This window comes from Balaenoptera musculus, chromosome 7 (genome assembly GCF_009873245.2).
Source record: "Balaenoptera musculus isolate JJ_BM4_2016_0621 chromosome 7, mBalMus1.pri.v3, whole genome shotgun sequence".
NCBI lineage: Eukaryota > Metazoa > Chordata > Mammalia > Artiodactyla > Balaenopteridae > Balaenoptera > Balaenoptera musculus.
In genome coordinates, this window is record NC_045791.1 from 69,859,426 (window position 1) to 69,873,651 (window position 14,226).

A 14,226-nucleotide genomic window follows, 5' to 3' on the forward strand; every position below is an offset into this window, starting at 1 on the left:
GGCTCTGTTTGAGTTCCCTCTTACTGTGCAGCAGCCTGGAAACTTTTTCCAAAAAGTAAGCTAGGGCAATTATAAAAATTGCCTCATTTCTTTACTTCTCTCAGGGATCATTCTCTTGCACTGCCTGTTCACCAATGTCTGAAAACCATTGTTTCATGTATTTTTCAGTTTTTTTCAAAGTTGTTTAAGGCAGGAGGGTAAATCCACCCCTGGAAGATTTGCCAGATGTACCAAAACTCAGCAAGGCAAGACTCTCAGTTAAATCTGAATATCAGACCAGCAACAAATACTTTTTATCATAACCCATACTTATAGTATAATTATATCTGAAATTCAAATTTAATGGGGCTTCTTGGATTTTATCTGGCAACCTTAATCCCTATTAAATTCATCATGTCCAAAGCAGAAGTCCCCATAGACTCTTTTAGGTGCTGGAGCTGTAGACTTGTTTGGAAATCCACTCACTTCAGTGTGAAATATTCACCAAACTCCTACACTGTGCTCATCAGAATGAGAATGATTTAGGGAGGGATCTGCTGGAGGAGATATCAAATTGACAGAGAAGACAAAATAAGCATATATGAGACTAATAAATTCTCAGTTGACCTAAAATACTAGGCATGAATGCCACAGGAATTCAGGAGAGTTAAAGACCAAAATGAACTGAAGTAGTCAGAAAATCCAGGAGACATGGTTAGCAAGGAAAAGTGAAGGATGAAAGGGCTGTATTCAGGCAGGGGAGGGACAGTGATGCTTAGCCTGCATGAAGATGCAAGACGCTGATGCAGGACTTATATTGGCATCCTTCTGGACAGCGAAGAAAATAACCTGAACAAAAAGATGCTATGGAAGAGCCATCATAAACAAAGTTAGCTGGTACCAGGGCCTCTGAGAATAGCTGTTCAGTTTGTTCACTGCACAAGGGGAACTGGGTGGGAGGATAGGTGAGGACTGACATCTACACTGTTTTAATTTCCAAGATATGAGCCTCAGTGCTGGGGCTCATCTAGTCAGAGGAAAGGATGCTTTTTCTAATTTTAAGGTTGTTGTGGGCATCTGAGGCTCTGGGTGGGAGCTTTGGTACCTTCCTTCTAAGTAGTCACAGGATAATTACCTCCGGACATCTGACCGAGATGGTTCAGTGTGAGAGCCACTATGGGGAGAGGTAGGTGGAGATGTTTGAAGGTGCATCATCTCTGAACCATGAGCATTTCTTTCCTGGGCTACTAGGAAAAAAAGAGTGCAAAGGGGGCTTCCCTGGTGGCGCAGTGGTTGAGAATCTGCCTGCTGATGCAGGGGACAGGGGTTCGAGCCCTGGTCTGGGAAGATCCCACATGCCACGGAGCAACTAGGCCCGTGAGCCACAACTACTGAGCCTGCGCGTCTGGAGCCTGTGCTCCGCAACAAGAGAGGCCGCGATAGTGAACAGGCCCGCGCACCGCGATGAAGAGTGGCCCCCACTTGCCGCAACTAGAGAAAGCCCTCACACAGAAACGAAGACCCAACACAGCCAAAAATAAATAAATAAATAAATACATACATAAATAAAAGATTACTATAAAAAAACACATTAGAACAATTAATGTTAATTAGGTTGATTAACAGGAAAATAAGGGGAAAAAACTGAAGGGAAAGTCTAGACACATTAAAAAAAAAAAAGAGTGCAAAGGGAAAGCATAAAATTTCGTATTATGGTTGGAGGGAACAGAGTAGGTTAGTGAGATGGAGCTGATAGGGCTGCGGATGAATATTTTGATAGGACCCTTCGGAAGTTCAACACAAGCCCCAGTGGTCTGTATACTAACAGAAAGCCAACCAATGAAGAATGGCCCTGCGGGTGGGAGAGCGATGGATTGGCAATTTGGTGTTAGCAGATGCAAACCATTATATATAGAATGGATAAACAGAGTCCTACTGTATAGCACAGGGAACTATAGTCAATATCCTGTGAGAAACTGCAATGGAAAAGAATTTTTAAAAAGAATGTATATATACGTATAACTGAATCACTTTGTTGTACAGCAGAAATTAACACAACATTGTAAATCAATATACTTCAATTTAAAAAAAAAAAAAAGGAATGGCCGTAAATCCGGTGCTGTGAACTCAAAGGCCTCCTGGGGCAGGAAGATAATGGGCTTGTGGAGAACCTTTCTAACAGATACCTGAAAAATCTTTTTTCTCTGGAAAGTCTTTCAGGAGAAGCTGCAAATCTGGATTTTTAAGGAAAAATCTCTTGCATTTCAATTGTTGGCATAATTCAAAAAAGTGTAAGCCCTCCCCCCGCACACACAGGTACACCTCACAATACACAGTGTGGACTTACACTGTTCTAACCAAATAACACACATCTGCAGGCGTGAATGCTACTAGTGTGCCTTCCCAGTTTTAAAGCAGTATTTCCAAGCCCTAATCATTCTACACACAGTTACATTATCTCCTGGGGGTTCCCCCAAAAAGAAAGAGAAAGGGAAGAGGGAGGAAGAGGAGAACCAAGGCAAATACTACCCAGTTTGGCAAGATGGATGAACGTGAGTATTTTGGAAGACATGAACCAAAACAGCTCCTTTCTCTCCCCTCTCATTCATCAGCTTGATCTTAAAAGAATGAAGCAACCAGATGCAGACTTAACTGGTTGGAGCAATTGTTTTGTATTTAGTTTCGCCCCCCAAATTTCAGACTAGTATCCCTCTCTGGAGATCTGGAGATTATGAAATTTGTTATAACAAATTTTTGTAGAAAAAAACCTGTATCCCACCTTCACCAGCTTGGAATTCCTTGCTACAAGCAAAGAAAGAAAGAAAGAAAGAAAAATCTCTAAAGCAAATAACCACCTGTAACAAATATCTGATTTCTGAAAAACTGTCACGGGAAGGCAATAGCATTTTTTTTTCTTCCATATGTAGAAATTACCAACGACTGTGCCCTCCAAAACCAATCTAAACGAAAGGAAACTAAACTAAATTAGATGTCTCCACGGAAGGTGAACCTCCATCTGTAGCTACATTGGGTGTGAAAATAATGAACTAAATCTTAAAAATGAAGGATTGCTATCTTTTTTCTCTTAAGAAGTGTTTGACTTTGCAAATCACCGCTGCTGAGCTGCAATAAACGTATATCTTGTCTGTTTGGCTGCTGCCTGCATGGATCTGTCTTTGTCAACTACCGAGTTCCTTCCTAGTTTTATGTTATGTTAGAACAATGCAGGTGGGGAGTCTGAGGCACAATGAAGAACACAGTCTTCAATGGAAAAGTGCTATTTTAAGGACAGCCAATCCTATTACCTAAATCTTTCCAGTTGGTCAAGTTGTAAAGGTTTTCTCTTCCCTAGCCAATTTGAAGGCTAGAACATTAAAGAAGCACCAGAGGGCACTCTTCTCACAGGGAAACCAACTCACAGAGCAACTAAAGATGGAGGCTTCTTCTGAATTTATCTATAACAGTGCCTTTCACATTTAAACGAGACAAGTATTATTCTCTAGGCTTTTGTCATCTGTGACTGAATAACGGCCTTGTCCCTGAGACATCACAGGGTTTACAGAATTTATATACTAGACCCACCAACTTGCTCTACGGCAAGTGTGTTGGATAGTACTTTACACCAGGATGGATGTGTAGGGGAACAGCGGTGGTGTGAACAATAATACTTAGGTCAACGAATGGTGGGGCTTTATTCTTGGCTTGGCTTAACCTGAATACCTGAATGGTGACACTGTCAGGTTCATGCCTAGGTGAGATCTGAGCCAGGAATTTGGTCAATTTAGATAAAAATCATTGTTTGCACTTTATTTACTTGGGTTTTTCAAATTTACCCAGAGCGGTACTGCCAAGAGATCAGGAATCTCTTGCCTTTCCATAACATTCACCACGTCACCCACCAAAAAACACGTTACCTAAGTAAATATGGTGTACTTGCTATGCAAATTCACCTTCAATATAAATTCTTTGGCTGTCCCTTCCAGAAAAGGTGCTACTTTTAAGTTCTCTCTTTATGGAAATTCTAGAGCCACTACTGCTTATTTGTTAGTTCACTGGTTTTTCCAGAGAACTTTCCCTAATAATCCAATTCACTTGTCATATAAAGGCAAGGCCTCTGCATTCACTTCCTCATTTGCTACAAGGGGCAGAAAAATCCACAGGGAAATTTGGGTGGTAGTCATCTTTATCAAGTGTTGCTATGACATCAAAGATTAATTAATAAAAATAATGTTCGTTCTCATAAATACTAAGATCCCTGGTAATGTACCAAAGAGCTAGCTAGCTATTCAAACTCCCTTTTAGATGGCGTTCAGTCTGTAGATTCAGGGCAGAGAAGCTTGTCATGTTTGGCCGTATCACCAGCAGCCAGTTAACCAGATGTAACATGAAACTGTGACATGGTTGCATAGTGGTAACTTGTGCTATGAGTGCATTGTCCTCTCTCTCACACTCTGTAATACTGCCCCATTGTAAACAAGACGTCTGGCTTAACTGGGATATCCTCTAAAAATATTTAAACTAAAACAGAAGCTGACATCATAGGGGAAGGCTGTATTCCCTGTGTTTGAATTTCTAACTTCCTATGCCATTCCCAGAGAAAGCCACTCTGTGTTGCTTAATAATGATAACAATGGATTACATACAGTGGTTGGCAAAAGGAGAAAAAAATGATTAGATCATCCAGGCAACTCATCTTTCCAGCCAAGGGCAGAATTCCCAGATAGGGAATCTAACACTTTATTTAAGGCAAAGGGCCAAGTAGTAAGAGCTACACTGACTTCGTTGTGCTGTCTTCTCTGGCAATACTGACAGAGCACCAAATCTGTTTTAGTTGGCTGTGCTCCTCTCTACTTGATTCCTTAAATGGGAGCTTCCAACACAGTGCTGCTCTTTTTTTTTGGAGATAACCAACGGGGTAAATGGTACCTGGTGAAAGGTAATTAACTCTTGTAAATGACGCCTGCGCAAAACTCATGGTCAGGTTACTGCAGAGAACACCTTTACAGCACAAGGCCAACAAGGGGGAAAGTCCTCGAGGGCCCTCGAGTCTGGAGAGGCTTTCACCTTTGCTGTGTACTGTATTGTGTAAACTCTGGCTCAGAAAGGGCTATTGTTTCAGGCTTATTTATTCACCTGATTGAATTTATTCAATAGCACAGCTGAAATGCTTGATTTCTCATCCCTAGGCTTTGCTCTTTTTATGAACTGGAGAGTCTACCTTGTTCCTGAGGTTATTTTCTTCTTATAATCAAATGTTGAATACATATATGGCTAATTCAAATTCTCAAAGTGCATTTTATAATATCTGGAGGTGGGAGCCTAGGACTATCCAGATTGGCTGTCAGATTCCTACTCCAATTTGGTCTTTGTTGTGAAGAACACAGTAATCTCAACCCAGCAATGCTTTATTCCTCAGAATCACCCATGTTTTCAGACTCATGGTGGGACCCAGGATGGCCAATCAGGGCACTCAATCTCTCTGACTCTCTCTCTTGGGGATCATGAATAGTAAGGACCATGTAAGCCTGGAACTCTCAGTGGCCTCCTCCCCTGTCTGTGGAAGGTGTTATTCAACAAAGCCAACATATGTCTCTGGATCTAGTTGTATCTAAAGCCCTGGACCCTTGGACTTCCTGGCTAACCTAAGAAATGAATACTCCTTTTATTCCCTTAAGCAACTTGGAGTTGAATCTCTATTAGAAGCAATATGATTGATAGAATATCAAAATAGTACCACACTAGGGACTAGAAATAAGGACAGAGAGCCCCAGAAAGAGAACAAGAGACTGACAGTAGATTGTTTATAAAGAAGCTGTCTTCAAACTTACAGGGAGTATGACTTACTTCACAGTGAACTTGCTGAATTGGTTGAAGTTTTGCCGAGTTACATCTGTTATGCTTTAACATTTCACGGAGGACTGAGGAAGTGCCCGCACACTGGGAAAAGAGCCAACATAAAACGATTGTGTAATAAAAGGGAAAAAGGTTTAGTTCTAAAAATTAAAGACCTGTAAGCTCAACTTTTATAGCAAGGGAAAAAATTGCCACAGTGAATAATGTGACTAGAATAAGATACTGACTTTACATGAACTACATTTTCCCCAGACCAATCTAGTACTTTAATCTACTGACAAATAATAGGTAAATTATATGTGTGTGTCAGAGCTGGGACCAGTGGTGCAGAGTACACAGCCAAACTGAGAAGCCATGACAAGGCTGGGTCTCCAGGTGGGAGTAAGGGGGGTTGGAGACCACAGCTAGGGACATACTTTGTACCAGGGTATAAAACCAAGGGGGTTGAGCTAATCTAAGTTGTTGTGCCTTTTTCTGTTCCTTAAAAAACTGAATTTCCAACCACAGACCAATGAGGACGGTTTTGTTCCTTTGAGACACTTTGCCCATCATTCAAAGAGCTGTCAGTGGATGACTGCTTTGTGCAGTACTATTTATTTATTCATTCTTCATTCATTTATTCATTCATTCATTCACTCATTCACCAAACACTTATTAAATGCCTTGTTTTTGCAAGGCACCTTATGAGGTATAAAGAAAATAAAAACTATGAACAGCTTGTTAAGTTTTTCCCCAATGGGAACAGCTGCATTGGGGAACATTTTGATTATGATCTAATCAGTACTGACTTTTCTATTTAAAAAATTATCAAACTAATTGTAAAGTGGCCAAGAATAACAATTAAGATGTAACTAAGTCCTTAAGTACTTTTAAGATTTGGTGTAAACTAGGACAAGAATTCAAAAAAACAGTTCTTAAAATAGCTTTTTAAATTATGACTTTGCTTCATTTTGACTTTTTAAACTTACGGTTTAGAGTAGCATTCCAGCCTTGTCTATAGATCCTAGATTTCTGACTTTTTTTCTTACTGTTTTATAGTTTCTATGTATTGCAAACCAGTGACCTGCTCTTACCAACTAAAAGTGCTGTTTTATCTGCAACTTTGTTTTTGTCATGGTCAGAAGTAAAAGAAACATAAAACATATAGAAAAAAGATTATTTCAGTCTTTTCACTGTTTGCTTCTATTTTTACTTTCCTTGTAAATTAGTAAAATGTTTTTCTTGAAAGCATGTTTCTACATCACTCCTACTTTCTGTGGCTTTCCATTATTGTACATGTTCTTTTGTAAAATAGCTCATTAAATAAGCTTCATTAAAAAAATCTCTGACATGGGGCTTCCCTGGTAGCGCAGTGGTTAAGAATCTGCCTGCCAATGCAGGGGACACGGGTTCGAGCCCTGGTCTGGGAAGATCCCACATGCCGCGGAGCAACTGGGCCCGTGAGCTACAACTACTGAGCCTGCGCGTCTGGAGCCTGTGCTCCGCAACAAGAGAGGCCGCGACAGTGAGAGGCCCGCGCACCGCAATGAAGAGTGGCCCCCGCTTTCCACAACTAGAGAAAGCCCTCGCACAGAAACGAAGACCCAACGCAGCCAAAAATTAAAAAAAAAAAAAAAAAAATCTCTAACAAGCTTCTATATCTTAAATGAACTCTCACTTTTCACTTATGAACTTAATGTAAAATATCCAATTTGAATAGATTTTAGGCATTTACTAAATAATTTCCTTATACCTGTATACAGATGTCTCTACAAGATGAGTCAGTGGGTGGTTTATTTATTCATTATTAATTCAGTAAGTTACTGAGAACCAACACTGAGCAATGGCCTGTAATAGGTTGAAGCCAAGTGAGACACCAACCTGTAAAAGATTTGTCCCTGCCATCAAATTTGATCCCAGTTGCTGAAAGAGACAAATCATAGTATTGAACATAAATACCTCAGTACAAGGTGATCTGTGATTCATATTAGGTCATTTGAACAAACTAAGGAAGACTGAGTGGAGAAGATGGACCCTAGTTGGGGTTAGGATCCTTGATAAGGACTGGGAGAAGATGTTGTAAGTGATGAGAAAGGTGTCAGTAAAGGCCAAGTAGACAGGAAAACACAATGAGTTTTGGGAAGGAGCAGACGCTTCATACTGGCAAATAGAAGTGGGTAAAGCTAGAGAGCAGTGAAAGAGCCGTGGTGTTTTGAATGTCAGGCTTATGAGTTTGGAGTATTTCTAGGGCCCAGTTGGCCTCCCCTGACTTCTCAGCCACTCCAAGCCATCCTCAAAATTGTTGCCAAAGTGATCTTTTTATAAGATGCAGGTAACATATAACTCCTCTGTTGAAGATTTCTCAGTGGATTTTAGAGGGGTGTGGTTCCATAAGCCCACTCAAGTATGCGCGTCTATGACACTATTCACAACTCAGCACCAAGACTTAAGTAACCTTATGATAAAAATAATTTCGTAAATACTGAATTTCACACAATTTTTTACTTAAAAGGAGTTGTGTGCATTACCCAAGTAGGGGAAATAGTATTATCTCATTTAGTCTTAAAAATCATCCCTGCAAGATAATTATTATTATAGATGAGGAGAACTAATACTGAATAATGAACTGTAATAGGTTAAAGCCAGGTGAGATATCAACTTGTATTAGACTCATCAGGAGAGTCACAGTGGTCAGGTAATTTATGCAAGGTCAAACAGCAGTAAAGTGGCCAAGTTGAGATTTTAACCCAGCTCTGTTTGATGCCAATTCCTCTGCACACGCAGATTCAAAAGTCATCTTCAGAGACGGCAGAGTAGAATTTGTGAATGACAGTTTCAAGACATAGAAGCAGAGAAGTACAAGGACCTAGACTCATCTGCAATACCTATTTCCAGGCTGCATCACTTCAAAAGAAAATTACAGATTATGGTCTTATTAAACCAAGGAATGTATTCGATGACTTTTTATATCTTCTCTCACCCCCTTAAGTTCATCATCCTCTATTACCAGATATCCACTTCTCCCTAAACATTTCAATTTCAAGAGCTAAGCTGAAACAGTGAGGAGTTCTTTCATATTTTGAAGAAAATGTCTTTTACCGTGATAGGTGCCTATTTCCCCAAACACTGAAAGCAAACTTCAAATGCCATTCCCACTGCTGCCTCTTTCAAAAATGAATAACAACAACAAAACTCAATAAAATTTGCCTCTAGCCTGCTTGAAGTTTAAGCCAGATCTGCGTTTGGTTTCCCAGGCCAAAGTGGGAGATGCGGTTAGCTAGGTTACAAGCCCTTCACAGCTCTGAAGAACAAGGGAACAGAGAGCTTCAAGATAAAAACCATGTATTTGGTAGAAAACAGCTCCAGCTGGTGCTTGGTTACTAACTAGGCATTCTGCTTCTAACATGCTTCGGACAAACACAGGAAACCCCACCAGGTGTGAAGGGAAAGATGTTTTCCCTTGCAGGACCAAAAAGAGTGGCATCTGATGGTGTTAGGGTCACCGTGATTCTGGACACCATCATAAGCCAGGGTTTTTAGGGGTTCTCTTTTTTATAGCTTCACAGGGAGCCCTTCTCTTTCCCAGGAATCCTCTCCAGAGGGAGAGGCTGTGGAGAATTTTCCTGAATGTAATGAATGTCAGCACATTCCCAGCTAGACCACGCGTTCCATTCTTATCAAATGAAACTGACCTCTCTGCCCCAGCTTGTTCTCCTTGTTCATCGCTATGATTAATTTCAAGTTCTCAGTGATGCAGGTTTCTAGATGAATTGCACAGGCCACTTCAGATGGCAAATATGTACCTCTGGAATCCCCTCCCCCTTATGGAGGTCATGCACTAGCTTACAAGAATGAGGATTTTAAAAATAGTTGGCTTACACTCAAATCTGCATCCTACGAAATGCTCTGCCCAGACTAGCCTCTATCCTTCCAGCTGGCAGAGATCTGTCCCTTCCTACTCATTTTCCATCTAATACCAAGTGACTCAAGTGGGAGTCATGTCCAAAATGAAAATGTTTAGCACATAATTCAAGATTTTAATGTATTTTTTCAGCTAGTGGAAGCAAACAGGATTCATGAGAGGCCTTGAATTGACATTCAGTAGGCCCCTGAACCATGCTTAGCCACTAGAGACTTTCAAGTTAATTGCCCTGATACATGTTACTGAGCTTCCTCTAGTGAACAAAAGTCTTGTTCCATTTGCCATCACTGTCAAAGGGAAAAAAGTATACAAAATAAAAACTGGTGAGAAATAGCTCTTTGAGGGACTTCCCTGGTGGTCCAATGGGTAAGACGCTGTGCTCCCAATGCAGGAGCCAGGGTTTGATCCCTGGTTGGGGAACTAGATCCCGCACGCATGCCACAACTAAGAGATCTGCATGCTGCAGCGAAGATCCCACGTGCTGCAACTAAGACCCGGAGCAGCCAAGATAAATGAATAAATAAATATTAAAAAAAAAAAAAAGCAATTGCTCTTTGCATGTACATTTCCACATCAGAACGATTGTTTCAACATTGATTGAACTCATATTTCTGCCCCCCAAGCTTAGTTAGAGGCTTTAAGTGGTTCAGGTCATGGAGAATGAGTTAATTCACATTTCCATCTTCTCCCTTTTCAAGATTAAGTCTTCTTATTGGGGCACTTTCTTAGGATTCAAAATAAAAAGGAAAGAAATTGTTCTTTTGTACATCTAGGTAGTCCAAATACCAACATGGACAAATGGCTTCTTCTCCCCATCTGCTTTTCTTTGCTTCCCAGAACTGTCATCTCCAGAAACTTTGGGGAAAGTCTCTTTGGAGCATCCAGAGGGTCTGTGTATGCAAATGCAGATGAATACAAGACATTGCAATGCAGGAGCAGAGTCTGGGGGTACAGAATCATACACACAGCTGCCTCTGCACACAGCAATGCCCTGGCTCTCAAATTATCGCTCGCTGATTACTACAATCCCCCAGATTCAGTGATAACACCTCACAAGTGCCTTCTGGGAAACCGGAGACAAACAAAAGAGCCCTTTTCTTTGAGGAGCTCACGGGCTAATGGGGAAGGGAGGAGCTTTCGAATAAGCTAACACTGCCTGGAGAAGGTGAAAGGCAACACTGGGGCAAATTTTGAGCTAGGTTTTGAAGGCTGAGTAGAAGCTTGCCAAAAACAAAAGAGAAGGCCAAGGTTTCTATTTTGGGGAACTAGGTTAATGGTGGCAGTTCTAAAAGAGGTTTCTCTTTCTCCCTCTCTCTCTCTCTCTTTCTCTCTCTCTGCCTGTTTCTCTCTCTTATTCTCTTTCTCTGCCTCTGTCCTTTCTGTTTTTCTCTGTGATGCTCCATCTCTGTGTCTCTTGCTCTCTCGTTTGGTTAGCTTCTGCCTACACATCAGCTCCATTTTCCTCTCTCTAAGGACCAACTTCACTATCCACATACGCTCTGCTCCCTGGTCACCTCATATGACGAGTGCTTTTGACTTTCCATAACCCTTGTTCAATCCCATGAAATTCTGTCCCTTTTCATTCCAAGCTCATTATAATATTCCTTCCATGTTTCTTTATTCAAATTTCCAGTAAGATCTAATTAGGCAAGGTCTTCTTTCTGTGCTAGTTGAGAGAGTCATTTATCCTGGATGCCTCTCAGAATCAGCTGAGGGCTTTTAAAAAATATCCATGCATGGACCCATCCTGGACCTACTGACTCAGAATCTTTGGGGATGGAAAGCGCAGCATGTGTATTTGTTTTAAAATTCCAGTGGTGATACTGATGCACAAATAGGACTGAAACTACTGCCATAGGTGACAAGTCATACGTTGTAGTTCGTGGCGAAGACCTTGGGTCAGGTGCTCCTAATTATTACAGTTTCATCTGAGGAGGGGAAAGTTAGGGTGGAGAGGAGCAGGGTGTGTACAAAACATGACCACCCCAGGGCTCTGAGTAGCGAGATCCTCTTACAACAGGCTATGGTCATACAGGCACCATGAGATGTGTTTGCTACAATAGTCTTGTGAGGGCTAAAATGTTAAAGCATACATTTACAGGGCCTTCTCATGGGTTCCATGGTAGATTGCAGAGGACGCTGCCTCTAATCTAGGTGGAAGGAGTGAGAGGAAAGCTTCCTGGTGAGGTGACACTTGAGCTGAACCTTGGGGGAGCATTAATGATTAGTCTGGTGAAGAAGATGAGAAACAGGACCACAGGCAGATGAGAACAGCATATTCAAAGCACAGAAGGAGATTTGGGGGCAGGATGGCATGATGAGTTCACACTTTGGGCATCTTCTGCCACCCTTTCCCAAATCCATATAAGAAAACTCTTTAATTTCTTTATTCTGAAAGTGATTTAAGTGTCTGCCAGAACTTGAAAGGATGTTCAAGCCAGAATAGGGTGAACTGTAAGGGGATGGTGAGAGGTGAGACTGGAGAGGTATGCAGAGGCTTGGTCGTGAAGTCTCGTGGTCAGTTTATTAGAATAGTAGTTACCATTTATTAAGCAACTACATGCCAGGCACTTTATGTGCATTATTTCACTTAACCCTCACAGAACCCAGAAAGTCAGCATTATTATACTCATGTTATACACAAGGAAACAGAGGCTCACATAGCTTAAGTTTACTTGTCACAGTAAGAAAGCTAGAAAATGGCAGCACTAGATTTTGAACCTAATCATTCAAGTTCTCAGCCTTAACATCTTTTTTAAAAATAGCAGGAGGGTGGGGGGATGCTATATTTGGAAATGAAAAAAAAAGAAAAAAAATATTTATGTGGCTTAAGATATTGCATATTGGGGTCATTTCGGCACTCAAGTGCTTTAAAGTATTCATAATCATATCTGTAGAGGTAAATGTTAAATATTTTGTATCCTATATTTTTGTTTTCAAACATTTTAGCAATAAAAAGAATATTTTCATTAAACAGAACCTGGTGTGGATGCCCAGAATGTAAAGTAAATGAAAGGGGAGCCTCTCAGGGTGTGTCTTGGAGGTGGGAGGTTGACCAGGTGTCAGCATCCTCTGGTCTCTCCTCTCAACCATTTTCCCAAAACTCAGGAACTCTATGGTTCTAGTCTACGGTCCCAAATAATTTTTAGAATCCTAAACATTTGTCTACATACCGCTCAAGCAAATGAATCCAGGAAATAGACAAACGCCATGTGTAGGTGACAGAGGTGTATCTTTGCCAAGGTGGAATGCTGTGGCCATGAGGAGGGCCCTGGCCACCGGTGGACCCACTCCTATGTTGTCATGGGTGCTCCTATGTCCTAGAGGAGGGCAGAACCAATCACAGACCTGGTTTAATGCCCACCACCAGGGCAGCTGCCTCCTGACGGAGGTCCTGACTTTAGTCCTCAGGCCCACGGAAGCAAACAGTGAGGTTATACCTTATTTTGGATGTGAGATTGCCAAAACTGTTCTTGGTAAAATTCCCAATTAGTCATATCAAATGATAAAGTCACCCAGGGATAATGCCCCATCTCGGGTTCTCTTTGCTTGTTTTAGGATTCTTTCCAAGGCAGAGGCAGAAAGCATCATGAAGTAATTCACACCTGTCCAAACATAAATTATTTTATTGTCAGCACAAACCACCCTTAAATCCCTGCTCCTCTTGGGAAGCAAGGAAGGTTTTAGCACAGCACACTATGGTGACCAGTGGCCTGGTTTGCTGGGATGGAAGAGTCTCTGAGGAAGTGGGATTTTTAGTACTAAAGCCAAGGGAGTCCTAGGAAAACCAAAACGAATTGGTCACCTTACCACAACCCAACACATCACAAAAGTTTAGGGTGTTAACTGGCCACACTTAGGACCTGATGTCTTGGACTTCACAGAGCACGAATCACTTTCATGTATTTTAAACGTACTACTTGACAACTAAGTCAAAGCACTGATGTTGCAAACTCAACAAATACACTCATTGTCTCACTGCAAAGAAACAACTTTATAATCCAATTAAATATGCTTGAATATTCACTTACTGCTTGTAATGGTTAATTTTATATGTCCACTTGGTTAGGTCATGGTACCCAGATATTTGGTCAAACATTATTTCGTGAAGGTATTTTTTAGATAAGATTAACATTTAAATCAGTAGACTTTGAGTGATGCAGACTACCCACCAGACAGTGGGTGGGCCTCATCCAATCAGTTGAAGGATTTAATTAAAAAAAAGACAGATGTCCTCTGATGAAAATTGAATTCTGCCAGCAGACTGCATTTGGACTCAATTGCTACTCTTCCCTAAGTCTCCAGCCTGCCAGCCTACCCTGCAGATCTTGGACTTGTATCTCCACAGTTGTGTTGTGTGAGCCAGTTCCTTAAAATGAATCTCTCTCTCTCTCTCTCTCTCTGTGTCTCTCTCTCTCTGTGTCTCTCTCTCTGTCTCTCTGTGTCTCTCTCTGTCTATGTGTGTGTCTCTCTCTCTCTGTCTCTCTCTCTCT